We start from the raw sequence: 21972 nt of genomic DNA on the forward strand, positions 1-21972 counted from the left end.
ACAACGCTCTACTAACCAGAAATCACAAGTACAGACCTCGCTCTACTAACCAGAGATATCACACACACAGACCACGCTCGCTCTACTAACCAGAGATATCACACACACAGACCACGCTCTACTAACCAGAGATATCACAAGCCCAGATCACACTCTACTAACCAGAGATATCGCACGCACAGATCACACTCTACTAACCAGAGATATCACACACACAGATCACACTCTACTAACCAGAGATATCACACGCACAGACCTCGCTCTACTAACCAGAGATATCGCACACACAGACCACGCTCTACTAACCAGAGATATCACACGCACAGATCACACTCTACTAACCAGATATATCACAAGCCCAGACCACGCTCTACTAACCAGAGATATCACACGCACAGATCACACTCTACTAACCAGAGATATCGCACGCACAGATCACACTCTACTAACCAGAGATATCACACACAGACCACGCTCTACTAACCAGAGATATCACACACAGATTACACTCTACTAACCAGAGATATCGCACGCACAGATCACACTCTACTAACCAGAGATATCACACACACAGATCACACTCTACTAACCAGAGATATCACACGCACAGACCTCGCTCTACTAACCAGAGATATCGCACACACAGACCACGCTCTACTAACCAGAGATATCACACGCACAAACAACGCTCTACTAACCAGAGATATCACATGCACAGACCTCGCTCTACTAACCAGAGATATCGCACACAGACCACGCTCTACTAACCAGAGATATCACACGCACAGACCTCGCTCTACTAACCAGAGATATCACACACAGACCACGCTCTACTAACCAGAGATATCACACGCACAGACCTCGCTCTACTAACCAGAGATATCGCACACACAGACCTCGCTCTACTAACCAGAGATATCACACGCACAGATCACACTCTACTAACCAGAGATATCACAAGCCCAGACCACGCTCTACTAACCAGAGATATCACACGCACAGATCACACTCTACTAACCAGAGATATCGCACGCACAGATCACACTCTACTAACCAGAGATATCACACACAGACCACGCTCTACTAACCAGAGATATCACACACAGATTACACTCTGCTAACCAGAGATATCACACACAGATCACACTCTGCTAACCAGAGATATCACACGCACAAACAACGCTCTACTAACCAGAGATATCACACGCACAAACAACGCTCTACTAACCAGAAATCACAAGTACAGACCTCGCTCTACTAACCAGAGATATCACACACACAGACCACGCTCGCTCTACTAACCAGAGATATCACACACACAGACCACGCTCTACTAACCAGAGATATCACAAGCCCAGATCACACTCTACTAACCAGAGATATCGCACGCACAGATCACACTCTACTAACCAGAGATATCGCACGCACAGATCACACTCTACTAACCAGAGATATCACACGCACAGACCTCGCTCTACTAACCAGAGATATCGCACACACAGACCACGCTCTACTAACCAGAGATATCACACGCACAGATCACACTCTACTAACCAGATATATCACAAGCCCAGACCACGCTCTACTAACCAGAGATATCACACGCACAGATCACACTCTACTAACCAGAGATATCGCACGCACAGATCACACTCTACTAACCAGAGATATCACACACAGACCACGCTCTACTAACCAGAGATATCACACACAGATTACACTCTACTAACCAGAGATATCGCACGCACAGATCACACTCTACTAACCAGAGATATCACACACACAGATCACACTCTACTAACCAGAGATATCACACGCACAGATCACACTCTACTAACCAGAGATATCACACACAGACCACGCTCTACTAACCAGAGATATCACACACAGATTACACTCTGCTAACCAGAGATATCACACACAGATCACACTCTGCTAACCAGAGATATCACACGCACAAACAACGCTCTACTAACCAGAGATATCACATGCACAAACAACGCTCTACTAACCAGAAATCACAAGTACAGACCTCGCTCTACTAACCAGAGATATCGCACGCACAGATCACACTCTACTATCCAGAGATATCCCACGCACTGCTAACCAGAGATATCACACGCACAGACCTCGCTCTACTAACCAGAGATATCGCACGCACAGATCACACTCTACTATCCAGAGATATCACACGCACAGACCACGCTCTACTAACCAGAGATATCGCACGCACAGATCACACTCTACTAACCAGAGATATCACAAGCCCAGACCACGCTCTACTAACCAGAGATATCACACACAGACCTCGCTCTACTAACCAGAGATATCGCACGCACAGATCACACTCTACTAACCAGAGATATCACACACAGACCACGCTCTACTAACCAGAGATATCGCACGCACAGATCACACTCTACTAACCAGAGATATCACACGCACAGACCACGCTCTACTAACCAGAGATATCACATACACAAACAACGCTCTACTAACCAGAGATATCACATACACAAACAACGCTCTACTAACCAGAAATCACAAGTACAGACCTCGCTCTACTAACCAGAGATATCACACGCACAGACCTCTCTACTAACCAGAGATATCACATGCACAAACAACGCTCTACTAACCAGAGATATCACACGCACAGACCACGCTCTACTAACCAGAGATATCACAAGCCCAGACCACGCTCTACTAACCAGAGATATCGCACGCACAGATCACACTCTACTAACCAGAGATATCACACACAGATCACGCTCTACTAACCAGAGATATCACACACAGACCACGCTCTACTAACCAGAGATATCACACGCCCAGACCTCTCTACTAACCAGAGATATCACACACAGACCACGCTCTACTAACCAGAGAGATCACATGCACAAACAACGCTCTACTAACCAGAAATCACAAGTACAGACCTCGCTCTACTAACCAGAGATATCACACGCACAGACCACGCTCTGCTAACCAGAGATATCACACGCACAGACCTCGCTCTACTAACCAGAGATATCGCACGCACAGACCACACTCTACTAACCAGAGATATCACACACAGACCACGCTCTGCTAACCAGAGATATCACACGCACAGACCTCGCTCTACTAACCAGAGATATCGCACGCACAGATCACACTCTACTAACCAGAGATATCACACGCACAGATCACACTCTACTAACCAGAGATATCACACGCACAAACAACGCTCTACTAACCAGAGATATCACACGCCCAGACCTCTCTACTAACCAGAGATATCACACGCACAGACCACGCTCTGCTAACCAGAGATATCACACGCACAGATCACACTCTACTAACCAGAGATATCAAACACAGATCACGCTCTACTAACCAGAGATATCACACACAGACCACGCTCTACTAACCAGAGATATCACACGCACAGACCACGCTCTACTAACCAGAGATATCACACACACAGATCACACTCTACTAACCAGAGATATCACACACACAGACCACGCTCTACTAACACGGATACCATCACATAAGCAGTAATTGAAGGTTGTCATGTATCCTGTATTATAGCATTTCAGATTCAGTAGACTGAGGCAGCACAATCTGCACCATTATTAAATGGTGTAACGCGCTCTAGGTCACCAGCCCTGATTTACTGGCAAACGTATCTAAGGGTGCAGCAATGCTATATCCTGGGGATTCCAGCTCTGCTCCGGGCACTGGGGTGTAGCAGTAATGGGCTGAGATAATGCTAGCCTACACTTACATTTGTACTTTATGCACCAAATAAACGACACGCGATTTACACGAACAAGCCGGTAAGGAGAAAATAAATCTTACAACAGCTAAAGTACACAGCAGATACGTATAACACAGCGATGACCTAGGAGGAACAAATACTGGGGGAAAATCATACAAGTATGTACGTGACTTCTGTAATAATATAATGGTATAAAGGCAATCAGTACACTGCCGGCTTCCATGGCACTAACGACTTTCATTATAAATGGGTAATAAAGGACAAGTACCCCGGACTTATCTTATTACTAGTTGTTTTTATATAAATAGGGCTCATATGGAGAATGTGTGCAGTATAATGTAATTACTATGACTAAAAGGACTTATTCAGGACTATATGTATTCCAGTAACACAACAGACAATTAGCAGCCACACATCGATACAGCTGGCGATATCTGTGAGGCATGAGAGAGAGACTTGGTGCCTCATGTCTCATTAATGCCACTAATTCCTAGTAACGCTGCATGATGTAACGGCTGGCGATATCTGTGAGGCATGAGAGAGAGACTTGGTGCCTCATGTCTCATTAATGCCACTAATTCCTAGTAACGCTGCATGATGTAACGGCTGGCGATATCCGTGAGGCATGAGAGAGACTTGGTGCCTCATGTCTCATTAATGCCACTAATTCCTAGTAACGCTGCATGATGTAACAGCTGGCGATATCTGTGAGGCATGAGAGAGAGACTTGGTGCCTCATGTCTCATTAATGCCACTAATTCCTAGTAACGCTGCATGATGTAACGGCTGGCGATATCCGTGAGGCATGAGAGAGACTTGGTGCCTCATTAATGCCACTAATTCCTAGTAACGCTGCATGATGTAACGGCTGGCGATATCCGTGAGGCATGAGAGAGAGACTTGGTGCCTCATGTCCCATTAGTGCCACTAATTCCTAGTAACGCTGCATGATGTAACGGCTGGCGATATCCGTGAGGCATGAGAGAGAGACTTGGTGCCTCATGTCTCATTAGTGCCACTAATTCCTAGTAACGCTGCATGATGTAACGGCTGGCGATATCCGTGTGGCATGAGAGAGAGAGACTTGGTGCCTCATGTCTCATTAATGCCACTAATTCCTAGTAACGCTGCATGATGTAACGGCTGGCGATATCCGTGAGGCATGAGAGAGAGACTTGGTGCCTCATGTCTCATTAATGCCACTAATTCCTAGTAACGCTGCATGATGTAATGGCTGGCGATATCCGTGTGGCATGAGAGAGAGAGAGAGACTTGGTGCCTCATGTCTCATTAATGCCACTAATTCCTAGTAACGCTGCATGATGTAACGGCTGGCGATATCCGTGAGGCATGAGAGAGAGACTTGGTACCTCATGTCTCATTAATGCCACTAATTCCTAGTAACGCTGCATGATGTAATGGCTGGCGATATCCGTGTGGCATGAGAGAGAGAGACTTGGTGCCTCATGTCTCATTAATGCCACTAATTCCTAGTAACACTTTACATACTTCATAAAGACAACTGAAGAAATGAATTCACCAGAGGGTGAAGCACTTGTGCAGATACTGTATAATTAGGGGACTAGGGCAGACCACACACGGTAGTGTGTGTTTGTGTATTTATTTAGCTGTGTCTATTTGCTGGAGCCGGGAGTACAAGGTGCATTGTTTATGGGTTACATGTACAAGTGCTGTGTAAATAGACCAGACAATGAATGGTAATCCCATCTATTCAGCAATTCTGCATTCTTCATGTACGTGGAATGCCAGTCATCAGTAACCTGTTCCCCTCGGAGATTCCCACCCATTCCCCAGAGACCGGCATGCCACCCACTGCCACATCCAGACAGGTATACATTAGCGCAGTCAGAGGCGGTGGGTTACCAGCGTGGGTACTCCCCTAACGTTACAGCTGGTATTTATAAAACATGACATGCGGCCATCTATGGTACTCATCCACATCTCATCAGGTCGGGATCTGGGCCTCTGTGCCTACAAGCGCAGTGAATTACGCTAGGTATAGCACGCCTACAATGTCACCGCTTCCAAACCTGTTCGGTAACTGGCCGTGAAGTAGATATTCAGTACAATGGTCAACGTCTGCGTCACTGGGCGCAGAAAGTCTTGGACAGTCACAGCTAACACAACACCCCTCCACACATTTAGGATATACAGTATGGGCGTCGTGCATAGCACCCTCTTACGTCAGAGAAGCTTCTCACTTATTTACTTACCAGGGTTCCAGACTACTCAGCTCATTACCATAAAAAAGCTTCCGATATTACGGTTATTAAATGGATCTGCGGACGTTTTGCGAATGGAGCAAATATCCATTAAAATGCAGCCGACAAATGCATAAGGCGCCAGTGACATCATTGAGGGCGTGACGCCTCATGTGTACTGGTACATCCAATGGCTGCAACCGCCGCACGTTAGCGACATAAGAGGAAGCCATGTGCAAACTACCGCGCCATCGGAGTCGTGCAGCGGAATTTAGGATTAGACAGATGTTTCTCAGTAGCTTAGAAGCAAATCATCGGTAAAGGGGCGACCAGGGGCAGTGTATTTGGAGTAAGAGCATTGCACGCTGAAAGGAACGTACACCTCACCCATGGAGGCAACATCAAACGCGTACATTTGATTCCGGGAGCGTGGAGCTTGGCGAACAAGCCTCGCCAGAACCTATGTATTTCATCTCATCCGCCTCTTCCCCGAGGAGCAGAAGTAAATTACACGCTGCTGCCCAGAGACCCGGACAGCGCAAAGACCCCGGGAAAGACGACGACAAAAACTATTTAATAGGTTGAACAAGGATAACGCAATAACCTTAATAACCAGAGGAAGATATGAAAGGAACAGAGCTGGCCTCCTTCCCAAATATAATTCACTCCATATGGGCGAGCGATGGCCTCTATATCTCACTTGGGGGTGAAGGAGGGAGGACATAAAGAAAATATTCATCAGAAGCTTATGGCTGAGAAATCCGGACAGCGCACGAACAGTACGCTGTAAGCGTTTACTGCAGAGCCACGCTAACGCAGAGAGATAATGCCCGTCTGTGCCAGGCGCAGCGCACGTCCTCCACAATAGCTCAGGGAAAGAAATCTTCACAACAGAATAATGACAGGAGGGACGGACGCACGGCATGGCGCACAGCGAGGGTACACAAATCAGGGCGATTACATTTACCGCAATGCAAGTGATCGTCTCATTGGAATAATGGGAAAGTCAGGGATGTGTTTACGCCACACTCCATAGAGATAATAAGCAGAATATCCGCCTGTGTAGTGGCACGTACATGGCGGTTTGTTACCCGCAGGGCTTTCAGAGCAGGACAGGCAGTCTCGTGCCGCGCGGCAGAGTCATATCCTGCACTGAAGAGTACCGAGAAGGATGAAACAAGTTACTGGATAATCCGCAATTCTATTATGCCAAATACAATGAAGGAGACCGAGGTTAAACGATTTATGATGATAAATACACATTAAAGGAGAATCCCAGTCTATGCAATGTGCCACCCAAGTTACGGGATAGTCTGCCAGCCAGGGAGTGTGGGCATTGATCACAAGAGTGGAGGCAGTGTTCATTCTAGCACCCTGCACCTGTCACAGTCTGTGTAGTTCCTCTGTCCTGCCTGGGGTGTCGCTCCCTGCTCTGGTGCCTCTAGCACACTCAGTTGATGCAACAAACTGCTTTTATATAGACCAGAGTGTGCTAGAAGCACCAGAGCAGAGAGCAACACCCCAGGCAGGACAGAGGAACTGCACAGACTGTGACAGGTGCAGGGTGCCAGAATGAACTCTACGGAGGCATTGCCTAAAGCCAGGACAGCAGAAAGGCTGCCACTATCCTAAGGGTGCCAGTGGGGTGGGGGAAAATATCTTCAGTGACTAATGTGGACGCTTATCTGGGTCGATTCCAAAGGGCCCCATGAATTCTGTTAGCCAGTCACTGTACACAGACACCGAGCTAGTAACTGGCCAATCCCCTGTACACAGACACCGAGCTAGTAACTGGCCAATCCCTGTACACAGACACAGAGCTAGTAACTGGCCAATCACTGTACACAGACACCCGAGCTAGTAACTGGCCAATCCCTGTACACAGACACCAAGCTAGTAACTGGCCAATCCCTGTACACAGACACCGATCTAGTAACTGGCCAATCACTGTACACAGACACCGATCTAGTAACTGGCCAATCACTGTACACAGACACCCGAGCTAGTAACTGGCCAATCCCTGTACACAGACCCCGAGCTAGTAACTGGCCAATCACTGTACACAGACACCGAGCTAGTAACTGGCCAATCACTGTACACAGACACCAAGCTAGTAACTGGCCAATCCCTGTACACAGACACCGAGCTAGTAACTGGCCAATCCCTGTACACAGACACCGAGCTAGTAACTGGCCAATCCCTGTACACAGACACCGAGCTAGTAACTGGCCAATCCCTGTACACAGACACCGAGCTAGTAACTGGCCAATCCCTGTACACAGACACCGAGCTAGTAACTGGCAAATCCCTGTACACAGACACCGAGCTAGTAACTGGCCAATCCCTGTACACAGACACCGATCTAGTAACTGGCCAATCACTGTAAGACACCGAGCTAGTAACTGGCCAATCCCTGTACACAGACACCGATCTAGTAACTGGCCAATCACTGTACACAGACACCGAGCTAGTAACTGGCCAATCACTGTACACAGACACCGAGCTAGTAACTGGCCAATCCCTGTACACAGACACCGAGCTAGTAACTGGCCAATCCCTGTACACAGACCCTGAGCTAGTAACTGGCCAATCCCTGTACAGAAACCGATCTAGTAACTGGCCAATCCCTGTACACAGACACCGAGCTAGTAACTGGCCAATCCCTGTACACAGACCCCGAGCTACTAACTGGCCAATCCGTGTACACAGACACAGAGCTAGTAACTGGCCAATCCCTGTACACAGACACCGAGCTAGTAACTGGCCAATCCCTGTACACAGACACCGAGCTAGTAACTGGCCAATCCCTGTACACAGACACCGAGCTAGTAACTGGCCAATCCGTGTACACATACCCCGAGCTAGTAACTGGCCAATCCCTGTACACATACCCCGAGCTAGTAACTGGCCAATCACTGTACACAGACCCCGAGCTAGTAACTGGCCAATCACTGTACACAGACACCGAGCTAGTAACTGGCCAATCACTGTACACAGACACCGAGCTAGTAACTGGCCAATCCCTGTACACAGACACCGAGCTAGTAACTGGCCAATCACTGTACACATACCCCGAGCTAGTAACTGGCCAATCACTGTACACATACCCCGAGCTAGTAACTGGCCAATCCGTGTACACAGACACAGAGCTAGTAACTGGCCAATCCGTGTACACAGACACAGAGCTAGTAACTGGCCAATCACTGTACACAGACACCGAGCTAGTAACTGGCCAATCACTGTACACATACACCGAGCTAGTAACTGGCCAATCACTGTACACACCCTGAGCTAGTAACTGGCCAATCACTGTACACAGACACCGAGCTAGTAACTGGCCAATCCCTGTACACAGACCCCGAGCTAGTAACTGGCCAATCCGTGTACACAGACCCCGAGCTAGTAACTGGCCAATCCGTGTACACAGACACCGAGCTAGTAACTGGCCAATCCCTGTACAGACACCGATCTAGTAACTGGCCAATCCCTGTACACAGACACCGAGCTAGTAACTGGCCAATCCCTGTACACAGACACCGGAGCTAGTAACTGGCAAATCCCTGTACACAGACACCCGAGCTAGTAACTGGCCAATCACTGCACACAGACACCGAGCTAGTAACTGGCCAATCACTGTACACAGACCCTGAGCTAGTAACTGGCCAATCCCTGTACATAGACACCGAGCTAGTAACTGGCCAATCCCTGTACATAGACACCGAGCTAGTAACTGGCCAATCACTGTACACACCCCCCGAGCTAGTAACTGGCCAATCCGTGTACACAGACACAGAGCTAGTAACTGGCCAATCCCTGTACACACACCCTGAGCTAGTAACTGGCCAATCCCTGTACACAGACACCGAGCTAGTAACTGGCCAATCACTGTACACATACACCGAGCTAGTAACTGGCCAATCACTGTACACAGACACCGAGCTAGTAACTGGCCAATCACTGTACACAGACACCGAGCTGGTAACTGGCCAATCCCTGTACACAGACACCGAGCTGGTAACTGGCCAATCACTGTACACAGACCCTGAGCTAGTAACTGGCCAATCCCTGTACATAGACACCGAGCTACTAACTGGCCAATCCCTGTACATAGACACCGAGCTAGTAACTGGCCAATCACTGCACACAGACCCCGAGCTAGTAACTGGCCAATCCGTGTACACAGACACCGAGCTAGTAACTGGCCAATCCCTGTACAGACACCGAGCTAGTAACTGGCCAATCCCTGTACACAGACACCGAGCTAGTAACTGGCCAATCCGTGTACACAGACACCGAGCTAGTAACTGGCCAATCACTGTACACATACACCAAGCTAGTAACTGGCCAATCCCTGTACACAGACACCGAGCTAGTAACTGGCCAATCCCTGTACACAGACACCGAGCTAGTAACTGGCCAATCCCTGTACACAGACACCGAGCTAGTAACTGGCCAATCACTGTACACACCCTGAGCTAGTAACTGGCCAATCACTGTACACAGACACCGAGCTAGTAACTGGCCAATCCCTGTACACAGACACCGAGCTAGTAACTGGCCAATCACTGTACACAGACCCCGAGCTAGTAACTGGCCAATCCCTTTACACAGACACCGAGCTAGTAACTGGCCAATCACTGTACACAGACACCCCGAGCTAGTAACTGGCCAATCACTGTACACATACACTGAGCTAGTAACTGGCCAATCCCTGTACACAGACCCCGAGCTAGTAACTGGCCAATCACTGTACACAGACCCTGAGCTAGTAACTGGCCAATCCCTGTACACATACACTGAGCTAGTAACTGGCCAATCCCTGTACACAGACCCTGAGCTAGTAACTGGCCAATCCCTGTACACATACACTGAGCTAGTAACTGGCCAATCCCTGTACACAGACCCTGAGCTAGTAACTGGCCAATCCCTGTACACAGACACCGAGCTAGTAACTGGCCAATCACTGTACACAGACGCCGAGCTAGTAACTGGCCAATCCCTGTACACAGACACTGAGCTAGTAACTGGCCAATCACTGTTCACAGACACCGAGCTAGTAACTGGCCAATCCCTGTACACAGACACTGAGCTAGTAACTGGCCAATCCCTGTACACATACACTGAGCTAGTAACTGGCCAATCCCTGTACACAGACACTGAGCTAGTAACTGGCCAATCACTGTACACAGACCCCGATCTAGTAACTGGCCAATCACTGTACACATACACTGAGCTAGTAACTGGCCAATCCCTGTACACAGACCCTGAGCTAGTAACTGGCCAATCCCTGTACACAGACACCGAGCTAGTAACTGGCCAATCACTGTACACAGACGCCGAGCTAGTAACTGGCCAATCCCTGTACACAGACACTGAGCTAGTAACTGGCCAATCACTGTACACAGACCCTGAGCTAGTAACTGGCCAATCCCTGTACACAGACACCGAGCTAGTAACTGGCCAATCACATTTCCCAGTCACTTGGCTAGGCCAATCACACTGCTGTGGCAGAAGCCATTAGACTTTCAGGGGACAATAAATTGTGAGAAAACGTCAGAGGGGAGGTGGGTAATAACTTTATACATTACAGAATAGGGGGCACAGGTTTTCCCACCATCAGGGTGTCCGCACTGACTGGATGCTTGCGCTGAAATAAAGATCGCTTGCTCCATAGAAACACCATATGTGTGATGCCAAATGTAAAACCTTGGGTGGCTCCATGTACCCGTGTGAAGGGCGCTTCTGGTAATTCGCTTTACTGAGGAGAAGGGATAAATATGATGAAAAGCAGCAGAAATGAAGCTCGGAGCTGTCACTGCTGAGAGCCCTCTATTACCATTAATTCTAGACAAGTAATACAGCGTGCCAGCACAATACCTCCAGTGCCGCACCAGGCGGCTTATTCATCCTAATGAGATCCTGATGGCAGGGCGGCCGGGCACTACTGCCTGGAGATGTGAAGCAGCGATTGGAAAACCAAAAGTTAATGAAATCCAAAAGCAAAATTTGTCATAAACTCTTTCAAGGTGCGACGAGGAACATGAGCGCGCAGATGAGCTGGCACCGCGCGGAGGAGAAGAGGCCACGCAGCAGGAACGGGCACTGCATCATGGTCACATGGGTGGCCAGAATTACAGCATCTTACCACTTCATAGGTCCCTAAGTACTGCACTGGGCAGGGATAGAGCCATTACTGCATTGGAATGGTGACAGCAGCACAGATTATTTCAGCAGAAGTATGCATTACCATCGCTGCAGTACTTCCAGACAATGTGCAATGAAAAAAATAAGAGTCCTGTGGCTGAAATCAGCCTATGGGCGACAGATGAAGAATGAGAGGCCGACTCCAATCATCAGCCCACTCCCCAATTTATCAGGGTTGTGCCTTTATGGGACACAGGAATTCTAAGGGAAGCCTTTATAAACCAATGCATCCTGGGAATAAAGGCGAGGATGCGCCATGATACATTACAGCATCCTAATGTGATCTCAGAACGGCCAAGAAAGACCAAGGGATAAATTTACTAAAGTGAGAGTTTTCAGAAGTGAGTTTTAGAAGTGATGTTGCCCATAGCAACCAGATTCTAGCTATCATCTTCTAGAAGGTGCTAGTTAAATTTTAAGTAGAATCTGATTGGCTGCTATGGGCAACATCACTTTTAAAACCTCTCACTTTAGTAAGTTTACCCCCAGGAGTCAATGATCTTTACTGCTATGACATCACTGGCCAAGCTCAATGCTTGTCTGTAGTGCTGTGACATCACTGGTCCTGCCCACTGCATGTCTGTAGTGCTGTGACATCACTGGTCCTGCCCCCTGCATGTCTGTAGTGCTGTGACATCACTGGTCCTGCACCCAGCATGTCTGTAGTACTGTGACATCACTGGTCCTGCCCCCTGCATGTCTGTAGTGCTGTGACATCACTGGTCCTGTCCCCTGCATGTCTGCAGTGCTGTGGCATCACTGGTCCTGTCCCCTGCATGTCTGTAGTGCTGTGACATCACTGGTCCTGCCCCCTGCATGTCTGTAGTGCTGTGACATCACTGGTCCTGTCCCCTGTATATCTGCATTACTGTGACATCACTGGTCCTGTCCCCTGCATGCCTGTAGGGCTGTGACATCACTGGTCCTGTCCCCTGCATGTCTGCACTACTGTGACATCACTGGTCCTGCCCCCTGCATGTCTGTAGTGTTGTGACATCATTGGTCCTGCCCCCTGCATGTCTGTAGTGCTGTGACATCACTGGTCCTGCCCCCTGCATCTCTGTAGTGCTGTGACGTCACTGGTTCTGCCCCCTGCATGTCTGTAGTGCTGTGACATCACTGGTCCTGCCCCCTGCATGTCTGTAGTGCTGTGACATCACTGGTCCTGCCCCCTGCATGTCTGTAGTGCTGTGACGTCACTGGTCCTGCGACCTGCATGTCTGTAGTGCTGTGACATCACTGGTCCTGTCCCCTGTATATCTGCATTACTGTGACATCACTGGTCCTGTCCCTTGCATGTCTGTAGTGCTGTGACATCACTGGTCCTGTCCCCTGCATGTCTGCACTACTATGACATCACTGGTCCTGCCCCCTGCATGTCTGTAGTGTTGTGACATCATTGGTCCTGCCCCCTGCATGTCTGTAGTGCTGTGACGTCACTGGTCCTGTCCCCTGCATGTCTGCACTACTGTGACATCACTGGTCCTGCCCCCTGCATCTCTGTAGTGCTGTGACGTCACTGGTTCTGCCCCCTGCATGTCTGTAGTGCTGTGACATCACTGGTCCTGCCCCCTGCATGTCTGTAGTGCTGTGACATCACTGGTCCTGCCCCCTGCATGTCTGTAGTGCTGTGACATCACTGGTCCTGTCCCCTGCATGTTTGCAGTGCTGTGACATCACTGGTCCTGCCCACTGCATGTCTGTAGTGCTGTGACATCACTGGTCCTGTCCCCTGCATGTTTGCAGTGCTGTGACATCACTGGTCCTGTCCCCTGCATGTCTGTAGTGCTGTGACGTCACTGGTCCTGCGACCTGCATGTCTGTAGTGCTGTGACATCACTGGTCCTGACCCCTGCATGTCTGTAGTGCTGTGACATCACTGGTCCTGTCCCCTATACACACACAGAGCACTTCTGCACAGCAAGTCTGTCAAGCTGTCAGTCACTGTTTCCACCCTGCCCCAACATGACAGCTGCTGCAGAGAAGTAAGAGGCTCTGGTTATAGCATATGTATTCCAGGTACCTTGTGTATATTACGCAGCTCAGTAAGAGGCTCTGGTTATAGCATATCTATCCCAGGTACCTTGTGTATATTACGCAGCTCAGTAAGAGGCTCTGGTTATAGCATATGTATCCCAGGTACCTTGTGTATATTACACAGCTCAGTAAAAGGCTCTGGTTATAGCATATGTATCCCAGGTACCTTGTGTATATTACACAGCTCAGTAAGAGGCTCTGGTTATAGCATATCTATCCCAGGTACCTTGTGTATATTACACAGCTCAGTAAGAGGCTCTGGTTATAGCATATCTATCCCAGGTACCTTGTGTATATTACACAGCTCAGTAAGAGGCCTTGGTTATAGCATATGTATCCCAGGTAACTTGTGAATATTACGCAGCTCAGTAAGAGGCTCTGGTTATAGCATATGTATCCCAGGTACCTTGTGTATATTACGCAGCTCAGTAAGAGGCTCTGGTTATAGCATATCTATCCCAGGTACCTTGTGTATATTACGCAGCTCAGTAAGAGGCTCTGGTTATAGCATATGTATCCCAGGTACCTTGTGTATATTACGCAGCTCAGTAAGAGGCTCTGGTCATAGCATATGTATCCCAGGTACCTTGTGTATATTACACAGCTCAGTAAGAGGCTCTGGTTATAGCATATCTATCCCAGGTACCTTGTGTATATTACACAGCTCAGTAAGAGGCTCTGGTTATAGCATATCTATCCCAGGTACCTTGTGTATATTACACAGCTCAGTAAGAGGCCTTGGTTATAGCATATGTATCCCAGGTAACTTGTGAATATTACGCAGCTCAGTAAGAGGCTCTGGTTATAGCATATGTATCCCAGGTACCTTGTGTATATTACGCAGCTCAGTAAGAGGCTCTGGTTATAGCATATGTATCCCAGGTACCTTGTGTATATTACGCAGCTCAGTAAAAGGCTCTGGTTATAGCATATGTATCCCAGGTACCTTGTGTATATTACGCAGCTCAGTAAAAGGCTCTGGTTATAGCATATGTATCCCAGGTACCTTGTGTATATTACACAGCTCAGTAAGAGGCTCTGGTTATAGCATATGTATCCCTGGTACCTTGTGTATATTACGCAGCGCAGTTAGAGGTTCTGGTTATAGCATATGTATCCCAGGTACCTTGTGTATATTATGCAGCCCAGGTAAGAGGCCTTGGTAATAGCATATGTAACCCAGGTACCTTGTGTATATTACGCAGCTCAGTAAGAGGCCTTGGTTATAGCATATGTAACCCAGGTACCTTGTGTATATTACGCAGCTCAGTAAGAGGCCTTGGTTATAGCATATGTAACCCAGGTACCTTGTGTATATTACGCAGCTCAGTAAGAGGCTCTGGTTATAGCATATGTATCCCAGGTACCTTGTGTATATTACGCAGCTCAGTAAGAGGCTCTGGTTATAGCATATGTATCCCAGGTACCTTGTGTATATTACGCAGCTCAGTAAGAGGCTCTGGTTATAGCATATGTATCCCAGGTACCTTGTGTATATTACACAGCTCAGAAAGAGGCCTTGGTTATAGCATATGTAACCCAGGTACCTTGTGTATATTACGCAGCTCAGTAAGAGGGTCTGGTTATAGCATATGTATCCCAGGAACCTTGTGTATATTACGCAGCTCAGTAAGAGGCTCTGGTTATAGCATATGTATCCCAGGTACCTTGTGTATATTACGCAGCTCAGTAAGAGGCTCTGGTTATAGCATATGTATCCCAGGTACCTTGTGTATATTACGCAGCTCAGTAATAGGCTCTGGTTATAGCATATGTATCCCAGGAACCTTGTGTATATTACGCAGCTCAGTAAGAGGCTCTGGTTATAGCATATGTATCCCAGGTACCTTGTGTATATTACGCAGCTCAGTAAGAGGCTCTGGTCATAGCATATGTATCCCAGGTACCTTGTGTATATTACACAGCTCAGTAAGAGGCTCTGGTTATAGCATATGTATACCAGGTACCTTGTGTATATTACACAGCTCAGTAAGAGGCCTTGGTTATAGCATATGTATCCCAGGTACCTTGTGTATATTACGCAGCTCAGTAAGAGGCTCTGGTTATAGCATATGTATCCCAGGTACCTTGTGTATATTACGCAGCTCAGTAAGAGGCTCTGGTTATAGCATATGTATCCCAGGTACCTTGTGTATATTACGCAGCTCATTAAGAGGCTCTGGTTATAGTATATGTATCCCAGGTACCTTGTGTATATTACGCAGCTCAGTAAGAGGCTCTGGTTATAGCATATGTATCCCAGGTACCTTGTGTATATTACGCAGCTCATTAAGAGGCTCTGGTTATAGTATATGTATCCCAGGTACCTTGTGTATATTACGCAGCTCAGTAAGAGGCTCTGGTTATAGCATATGTATCCCAGGAACCTTGTGTATATTACACAGCTCAGTAAGAGGCCTTGGTTATAGCATATGTATCCCAGGTACCTTGTGTATATTACACAGCTCAGTAAGAGGCTCTGGTTATAGCATATGTAACCCAGGTACCTTGTGTATATTACACAGCTCAGTAAGAGGCTCTGGTTATAGCATATGTATCCCAGGTACCTTGTGTATATTACGCAGCTCATTAAGAGGCTCTGGTTATAGCATATGTATCCCAGGAACCTTGTGTATATTACGCAGCTCAGTAAGAGGCTCTGGTTATAGCATATGTATCCCAGGTACCTTGTGTATATTACGCAGCTCAGTAAGAGGCTCTGGTTATAGCATATGTAACCCAGGTACCTTGTGTATATTACGCAGCTCAGTAATAGGCTCTGGTTATAGCATATGTATCCCAGGTACCTTGTGTATATTACGCAGCTCAGTAGTACACACAGCATCGGATATATATTAGTAAATGGCAGCTTAACCTGCTTTTTCAATACTGAAAACACTGAACATCTAATTGTTAAACTGAACTAGAAAAACCGAGCTGCTATCTGACCGGTTGCTGTGGACAACACCACCTTTCTCTATGCATCGGTTTTCAAAAATGTTCCCCAATAACAGAAAAGTTAAAGTTTTAATAAAAAAATAAAAAAAATTAAAACACATTTTCCACCTACAGATGAATTCATCATCATGGCTTGTGCGCAAGTCCACGCCGCCTTCCAGCGGTTCTTACCGGGCATGTAACTTCTGTCACCACTTTTCATCTGGGAAATGTGTTAATCTCTGTTGCTGCGGGAAACAGCACAAAGTTACTCCATGGATCCAACGTAGAGCGTGTCGCCCCGGGCAATAAAAACAAACATTGCCAGCACCTATAAAGGCAAGGCTGGGAAACAGGGACGGAAGCCAGGGAGATGAAGCCATACATTATAGTAAGAGCCGCCAGGGGGTACGGCCTACACCAACAGATATACGTAATCAAAACGCTTAAAGACGTTACAAGTTCTCCCCCAGCGTTATTACAGATCTAAAGTCACTTCTACAGATCAGCATCTCTGTCAGTGAGATATATAAAATACCGAACGGCTTAGTGCTATCCTACACGGCCGGAATACGCACAAACACAAACCATATGGCAATCTGTTTATGTGGTAATTGGATGAAGTACGGCTTACTGGCATAGGGAAAGCACTTAGATAGAGCCGCAGAGCTAGAAGAGGTCCAAGTGCTTTCCGTCCGCTCACATCAAAGTGCAAACAGCAAGACTGCGACAGCGGGGGCTCCGCGCCATCAGGGGAACATTACCCATTTTCGTATCCCAGGAGGGTGAGAAACGTGCCCATTATCAGCAGCATTAGCTGAGCAGAGGAGCCGCTCGCTGCCAAGAGACCCCCAAAGCCTATGATGCACTCGTCCCGAGGACATTTTCACAGCACAGCTTGTCCAGGGCTGCGGCCTCAGGAGAGCAGCGAGTTCCTCTGCACTGCGCACAGCTGTTTTATTTACAGTGGTCAGTTGTGTAACATGCAGAATGTAAGAATGCAGAATGCGAAGGCAACATCTACGGAGGCTTCAGCAGAATATATTAAAGTGGCCCTGGCACATTGGGAGAACACACACACAAAAAGTAAACAAGTCACAATATAGATCCATCTGTAAGATCATAAAACATCAGCCTCCAATCATAGCTCTCACTGGCTGCCTGCTGGAAACAGCAACACTTCTCCACCTGCCAGCAACTGCTGCTGACACCACACGTACGATCCCCCATGTGCGGAGGGGGGAATGGACAAACAGATGCAAGAGGTTGAAGAAGGAAGGGGGTGCAGAAAGCAGGGCAGGAAACTGGAGACACACATGGAGCGGGGTAGGAGGCTTGAGACACACGGGGCGTGTATGGCAGGAGGTATGAGGGGGGCTGGGCATTAACATGTACTCCAACAATCACCTGTTACTCCTTTATTAAAACACTTTACTTGGGCTTAGGCAGGGAATCAGTTGCATTGCACAGGTGTGATTACACAGGCCCTACTTACTAGGCACAAGAGATAACTAATGGTCCAGGGCCAAACAACAAACAGATACTGGGATAAAGATCGTGAAATTAGCAAACAGGCCGGGGGTCAGACAGAGGTGTCTGAGGGCTTATAGCTCCCCCGCAGCCGGAGAGACAGAGGTGTCTGAGGGCTTATAACTCCCCCGCAGCCGGAGAGACAGAGGTGTCAGAGCTTATAGCTCCCCTGCAGCCGGAGAGAAAGAGGTGTCTGAGGGCTTATAGCTCCCCCGCAGCCGGAGAGACAGGTGTCTGAGGGCTTATAGCTCCCCCGCAGCCGGAGAGACAGAGGTGTCTGAGGGCTTATAGCTCCCCTGCAGCCGGAGAGACAGAGGTGTCAGAGCTTATAGCTCCCCTGCAGCCGGAGAGACAGAGGTGTCTGAGGGCTTATAGCTCCCCCGCAGCCGGATAGACAGGTGTCTGAGGGCTTATAGCTCCCCCGCAGCCGGAGAGACAGAGATGTCTGAGGGCTTATAGCTCCCCCCGCAGCCGGAGAGACAGAGGTGTCTGAGGGCTTATAGCTCCCCCCGCAGCCGGAGAGACAGAGGTCTCTGAGGGCTTATAGCTCCCCTGCAGCCGGAGAGACAGAGGTGTCAGAGCTTATAGCTCCCCTGCAGCCGGAGAGACAGAGGTGTCTGAGGGCTTATAGCTCCCCCGCAGCCGGATAGAAAGGTGTCTGAGGGCTTATAGCTCCCCCGCAGCCGGAGAGACAGAGATGTCTGAGGGCTTATAGCTCCCCCCGCAGCCAGAGAGACAGAGGTGTCTGAGGGCTTATAGCTCCCCCCGCAGCCGGGGAGACAGAGGTCTCTGAGGGCTTATAGCTCTCCTGCAGCCGGAGAGACAGAGGTGTCTGAGAGCTTATAGCTCCCCCGCAGCCGGAGAGACAGAGGTGTCTGAGGGCTTATAGCTCCCCCGCAGCCGGAGACAGAGGTGTCTGAGGGCTTATAACTCCCCCGCAGCCGGAGAGACAGAGGTGTCAGAGCTTATAGCTCCCCTGCAGCCGGAGAGAAAGAGGTGTCTGAGGGCTTATAGCTCCCCCGCAGCCGGAGAGACAGGTGTCTGAGGGCTTATAGCTCCCCCGCAGCCGGAGAGACAGAGGTGTCTGAGGGCTTATAGCTCCCCTGCAGCCGGAGAGACAGAGGTGTCAGAGCTTATAGCTCCCCTGCAGCCGGAGAGACAGAGGTGTCTGAGGGCTTATAGCTCCCCCGCAGCCGGATAGACAGGTGTCTGAGGGCTTATAGCTCCCCCGCAGCCGGAGAGACAGAGATGTCTGAGGGCTTATAGCTCCCCCCGCAGCCGGAGAGACAGAGGTGTCTGAGGGCTTATAGCTCCCCCCGCAGCCGGAGAGACAGAGGTCTCTGAGGGCTTATAGCTCCCCTGCAGCCGGAGAGACAGAGGTGTCAGAGCTTATAGCTCCCCTGCAGCCGGAGAGACAGAGGTGTCTGAGGGCTTATAGCTCCCCCGCAGCCGGATAGAAAGGTGTCTGAGGGCTTATAGCTCCCCCGCAGCCGGAGAGACAGAGATGTCTGAGGGCTTATAGCTCCCCCCGCAGCCAGAGAGACAGAGGTGTCTGAGGGCTTATAGCTCCCCCCGCAGCCGGGGAGACAGAGGTCTCTGAGGGCTTATAGCTCTCCTGCAGCCGGAGAGACAGAGGTGTCTGAGAGCTTATAGCTCCCCCGCAGCCGGAGAGACAGAGGTGTCTGAGGGCTTATAGCTCCCCCGCAGCCGGAGACAGAGGTGTCTGAGGGCTTATAGCTCCCCCGCAGCCGGAGAGACAGAGGTGTCTGAGAGCTTATAGCTCCCCCGCAACCAGAGAGACAGAATTAAGCAATGATAAAGCGCAGAGGATGTAATATAGAATGTGGAATGTACAGGTCCCCTTCTCTTCCTTTACTTATAATGCTCCAACATATTATACAGTGATATACACTGACCGGAGCTGAAAACAAACAAATAGTGAATTCACAGATGTCCCTGTTCATATGAGCTTACAATCTAAGAGATGTTGGGCGCAATTAAACAGTTAATGGTCTGAATGCTGCCATGTAAATTACAGCTGCCTTACTGAATGGTCAGAAAGACAAATTATTTATATAAAATGTTCCGCTGATGAAACCTCAGGACAGTAACATGAGCGGAGCTTTGTCCCGTTCTAAGAGGTTAAACCCCACAAAAGCAAATATTTAACTTCGTAACAATGTCCAAAAATTCACACGTTCATCTGAGCAGACAGAGAGCGAGCGCGAGTCCTTATACACATCGGCAGGAAACGCGGTGACGTCACTGGGACCATTATACCGACTGCTGACGTTCCCAGGAAAAGTGAAATAAATGGACACTTTATAGGAAAGAGCAGAGTGACCCTGTATAACCGAGGTGTTCGCTACTCAGCCTGGGGACCGCGGCATCGGCGTCACTACTCAGCCTGGGGACCGCGGCATTGGCGTCACTACTCAGCCTGGGGACCGCGGCACCGGCGTCACTACTCAGCCTGGGGACCGCGGCATCGGCGTCACTACTCAGCCTGGGGACCGCGGCATCGGCGTCACTACTCAGCCTGGGGACCGCAACACCGGCGTCACTACTCAGCCTGGGGACCGCGGCACCGGCGTCACTACTCAGCCTGGGAACCGCGGCATCGGCGTCACTACTCAGCCTGGGAACCGCGGCATCGGCGTCACTACTCAGCCTGGGGACCGCGGCACCGGCATTATTTACAAATATGAAAACCTATTATTTTTCCTATTTTATAGAATCCTAAAACAAATATGTTGTAAAAAATACATATATGAGGGTGGTTCAATAGGGCAACAAGACCTCTCATGTGTGTAATGTTCTCCCTTTTATTCTAAGTTCCCCCCAGGCCAGAGCAGGTACATAGACCACCGCTTCCCCTCATGGCTATTACACTGCGCCTCATCTCAGTCATACTGTCCCCACATCAGCTGTAAGATGGCGGTGCTGGCGGAAACATGGTCACACATTGAGGTGCGCAGTGTGATCACATTTCTGCATCTACAGGGCACAGCTGAAGTTCATCGCCAACTTGTCGTGTATGGTGAGAACGTCATGTCACGGAAACAGGTTATGATTTGGTGCACGGCCTTTCATAACACCCGGTGCGGCCTTTGGGAGGTACTGGACCATCCTCCCGACAGCCCTGACCTGGAGCACTGCAGAAGCACCTGGGTGGAAGGTGAAGGTCACCAAGCCGCCATGTCCTGGCTTCAGGCACTTGACCCTGATTTCTTCTATGCCGGGATAGATGCCTTTGGTATACCGGTGGAACAAATG

General features: G+C 49.0%; 1 protein-coding gene across 1 annotated transcript in view; it reads right to left on the reverse strand.

Annotated features, from left to right (window-relative positions):
- The window catches only part of RRP15 (ribosomal RNA processing 15 homolog), a 91101-nt gene that overhangs the window by 17625 nt on the left and 51504 nt on the right, over positions 1–21972 (reverse strand). The window lies entirely within an intron of this gene.

Source organism: Taudactylus pleione, unplaced genomic scaffold (assembly GCF_031769625.1).
Source record: "Taudactylus pleione unplaced genomic scaffold, aTauple2 ptg000608l, whole genome shotgun sequence".
Lineage (NCBI taxonomy): Eukaryota > Metazoa > Chordata > Amphibia > Anura > Myobatrachidae > Taudactylus > Taudactylus pleione.